Below are 4,905 nucleotides of genomic sequence, written 5' to 3'. Positions count from 1 at the left end.
ACCCCAGCGCTGCAGTGCTAACCACTGAGCCACTATTGCAGGCACGACAGTGGAAAAGTACTCACCATTGTTATTATTACTAATAGTCATAGAGTCCATAATAACAAAGTTTGTAGCAAAGGGCTGGAGTAAAACAAATGCGGTGACAATATTCAAAAAGGAGAACAGGACTTCCAATTATATAAAGGACCAAACCCCAACCACATGGAATATGCAGTAAAAAAACCTTTTATTTATTTCCTTATTAAAAATTGTCATGCAATCATGTTTTTGGTGGTAAGGCCCCCCACTGTTTATGTTGATTGTCTGTATTGCAAAAAAAATGTATTTTAGGTACCAAGTGCACTGTTAAAGTATGTGGTAAAGTTACTGTTGCTGCTAGTGAAGTACAGGTACCTGAAGTAGCTGAGCCGGGACCTGATAGGGGCCAGCACCACTTAGCGGTTGGGTGGGAACAGCATGAGACTAGATGTTAGGTAAGATAGGAGGAGAAGTGACAGATGGCCAGTAAGTTGGTAAGAGAGATTGGCCTTGTGGGAAGGTAGTTCTCAGAAGAGTTTATGATCTAAATACGTGGCATACAGTAAGGGGTACTTTGCACGCTGCGACATCGCTAGCCGATGCTAGCGATGCCAAGCGCGATAGTACCCGCCCCCGTCGCACCTGCGATATCTTGTGATAGCTGCCGTAGCGAACATTATCACTACGGCAGCTTCACACGCACTTACCTGCCCTGCGATATCACTCTGGCCGGCGACCTGCCTCCTTTCTAAGGGGCGGATCGTGCAGCGTCACAGCGACGTCACACGGCAGGCGTCCAATAGAAGCGGAGGGGCCGAGATGAGCAGGACGTAAACATCCCGCCCACCTCCTTCCTTCCGCATAGCCGGTGGAGGCAGGTAAGGAGATATTCCTCGCTCCTGCGGCTTCACACACAGCGATGTGTGCTGCTGCAGGAACGAGGAACAACATCGTATCTCCTGATGTAGCGACATTATGAAAATGACCGACACTACACAGATCACCGATTTACGACGCTTTGCGATCGTTTATCGGAGCATCTAGGCTTTACACGTTGCGATGTCGTTACTGGCGCCGGATGTGCATCACTTTTGCTTTGACCCCGATGAGATCGCAGTAGCGATGTCGCAGTGTGCAAAGTACTCCTAAGAATCTGTCAGGGAACTCTAAGGTAACCTCCTAAAGTTCCAAAGCCTACAACTACCCCCATCAGGCCAAGGGAAGTCTTCAGCATTGAAAGCCGTCAGGGCCCAGAAGCAGACAGAGAAATAAATGGGGAATGGAGGCACAGGTGCTCGGCATCTAGCAGCCTATTTCCAAGATAGTGAGGATAGGCCAAGCAAGAGTACCCCAGAGAAAACAGCAGCCGAACATCATGCAGTGAGGCATCTAATTCCAGATTTATACTGCAGATGGACAATGACCTCAAAGATACATCCAAAGTTATTAACCCTAGAACGCGCAAGCAATTCAATCTACCATAGAAAACAAATGACCTAGCAGGCCTGCGAAGCCACAGGTATGCGTTCTAGGGTTAACAACTATCTTTAGCATAAAGAACAAGAGCATTTCTGCAAACAAACTGCCTTCTCTTACTGAAAATGATTTCTCATTTTGACTCTTCAGTCCAGTACTGCCCTTTTTCTGCACCCTAGTTCCTACATTTTCATGCAGTTGTGTCTCTTGGCCTAGTCTCCACGTCACTGGTATAGTCTTTGGGTGCAATTTTCCCATAAAGACTACTTCTCGTCTGACTTTCCCAAACATTACGTGGATGTTCTGTATTGATAGCTGAGATGGACATCTGATTTATAAGGAAATTAAGTGTGATGTGTATTTCATCTGCTACACTAAGTTTCCTTGGCCAACCAATGTATCTATGGTCTTTAAAAAGTTCTTCCCAATCGCCCAATATTTGTAATTGTTATTACTATTATTATTATTTATTATTATAGCACCATTAATTCCATGGTGCTTTACAAGTGAAACGAGTATACATAAAAACAAGTACAACAATCATGAACATTACAAAAACAGACTGGTATGGGAGGAGAGAGGACTCTGCCCGCAAGGGCTCACAGTCTACAGGGAATGGGTGAGGATACAGTAGGTGAGGACAGGGCTGGATACACAGTGGTGTACTGGACTGAGGGTTACTGCAGGTTGTAGGCTTATCGGAAGATGTGGCTCTTCAGATTCTTTTTGAAGGTTTCTGCAGTAGGTGAGAGTCTGATATTCTGGGGTAGAGCATTCCAGAGTATGGGGGAGGCACGGGAAAAATCTCTTATGCGATTGTGGGAAGGAGCTAAGAGAGGAGTGGATAAGGAGTTCTTGTTAGGATCTGAGGTTGCGTGCAGGTAGGTACCAGGAGACTATGTCACAGATATATGGAGTTGACAGGTTGTGGATGACTTTGCATGTTATGGTTAGTGTTTGGAACTGAAGTCTTTGGGCAATTAGGAAGTCAATGAAGGGATTGGCAGAGTGGCGCGGCAAGGGAATAGCGAGGGGAGAGGTGGCTCAATCGGACAGCAGAGCTTAGGATAGTTGGAGGGGTGCAAGAGTCTTGGAAGGGAGGCCAGAGAGCAGGAGGTTGCAGTAGTTGAGGCGGGAGATGATGAGGGCTTGGACTAGTGTTTTTACTGATTCTTGGTAATTACTTATTTCTTAAAATAGTTACAAAAATTCTAAATAAGTTAATAAAAAAATGAATCAAAGCCTGGTAATTTCTCAGTGTTACCCACACGGATCAGTAGTAAATCAGCTGACTTTTTGAAAAGTTCACTATCAGCAGCCAATCAAGAAGTTCCCGACATCATCAATGGCACTACTTCTCTCTTCCTCAATCCCATAGAACAGAAACTGTTACAGTTTTACTCCATGAGTTCTCACAAGAACTAAAGATATCCCATCATTTACAGTTGAATGAAGCATGCTGCAGTTGCGCACTGTATGGCTGATCACAGCTGCTCACAGCGCAGGGAGCTATATCGGCTGCTGCAGCCATCTCTGTATGTCTCATTCCATAACCTCTGACACTTTAATCACGATATATTATCAGCCTGTAGGAACAAAATGTTGATGAGCAAACAGCCTCAATTCTTTCCTTTTCTCCACTCCACTTCAGCTACAAGCTGGGCTTAATAAGCCAACTATGGTTTACAGTGGCATATAAAAGTAGGGGCACCCCTGGTCAAAATCACTGTAATTGAGAACAGTTCAGCAAGATAAAGATGAAATGATCTCTAAAAGGCAGAACGTTAGAGATGACACATTTACTTTATTTTTTTAGGCAAATTTTTTTTTTATATTTTACATTTTAAAAATTACAAAAAAGAAAATGGTCCAAAGTAAACGTTTGGGCACCTTGGAGATTTATGTGTTCACATAACTTTGACCAGACCTTAATTAGCCTGTTAGGGTTATGGCTTGTTCTCTATCATCATTAGGAAAGGCCAGGTGATGCAAATATCACAGCTTTATATTAACCCATCCTCCTCCAACCTTGTGCTAAAAACCAGCAGCCATGGGTTCTTCTAAGCAGCTGCCTAGCACTCTGAAGTCCCACAAAGCAGGTGAAGACTATAAGAAGATATCAATGCCTTTTCAAGTTACCCTTTCCTCAGTTCAAAATGTAATTAAGAAATGGCAGCTATCAGGAACAATGGAGGTCGAGATAAAGTCTGGAATACAAAGCAAAATTTCTGTGAGAGCTGATGAGACCAAAATTGTTTTTTAGTAAAGCACATCATTGTACTGTTCACCAAGAATGGAATGGGGCCTACAAAAAAAAGAACACAGAACCAACTGTCAAATATGAGGGATGTTCAAAGATGTTTTGGGGTTCATTTGCTGCTTCTGGCATTCTGTGTCTTCACTGTGTGCAATGCATTGTAAAGCTTGCCTCTTGCGAAGGCGAGAGTGGGTGGGGATACACTGAACCACTTGAGGGACCCAAGTTACTTGGGAGGGGCTTAGCTAAGCACCTGCTTCTGACATTGGGTGTCTTGACTGTGTGCAAGACATTGTAAAGCTTGCCTCTTGCAAAGGCGGAGAGTGGGTGGGGATCCACTGAACCACATGAGGGACCCAAGTTATTTGGGAGTGGCTTAACTAGGCACCTGCCACAAGGCAGACACCGGATTCCATTCGGACTGTGGCAGCTGAGTGAAGCTGGGTAAAAGCAGGACAGGTACTGGCAGGTCTGGCAGAGCAAAAACAGGACATGCACTGCAGGTTGGTACAGACACAGGTGCAGAATTCAGGCTTGTATGCACCCAGGTGCAGGATACAGGCTGATGCAGACACAGGTTCAGGATACAGGATACAGTCTAGTACGGACATATGTGCAGGATATAGACTGGTAACATTGAACAGACATGACAAGTCTAGGGAAACAGACAGGACAGGCACAATCGACTCAGAACTGATTGCATGCAGGATTGGTGCTGGAGACTGGCAGAAAAGAGCAGACAGGCTGGACCGACACTCAGGTTATAGGATAGAATCTCAAAGACTTGCTCAGGTTCCTCCAAACAGGGGAGGGAACCTTAAATACCTGGTGTCTCCCAGCAATAGGCTGGGGACTCCTTTGCAAGGTGCACCACCTAGGCTGGAGACTAGGAAATCCTAGGGGCCTAGGCGGAAGCTGAAGACCAACATACATGTGGCTATCCACAGGGATCCAGCGGGAAACCGCAATACACATGGGCAGCCATGCAGGTAAGCAGAAGAAGACTGAGAAGCACGAGGATGACATGTGGAAGAAATCCCTGCTGGGAACAGGAGAGAGCACTGATACCGGTGATAGTACGCACTGAAGCGCCGGCGTACTTAAAGACAGGGAAGCCGGGGCTAGACGCATTATGAAATCTGAAGATTACC

Source organism: Anomaloglossus baeobatrachus, chromosome 4 (genome assembly GCF_048569485.1).
Source record: "Anomaloglossus baeobatrachus isolate aAnoBae1 chromosome 4, aAnoBae1.hap1, whole genome shotgun sequence".
Lineage (NCBI taxonomy): Eukaryota > Metazoa > Chordata > Amphibia > Anura > Aromobatidae > Anomaloglossus > Anomaloglossus baeobatrachus.
The sequence above is the reverse complement of the archived record's forward strand: the minus strand, read 5'-3'. Positions refer to the sequence as shown.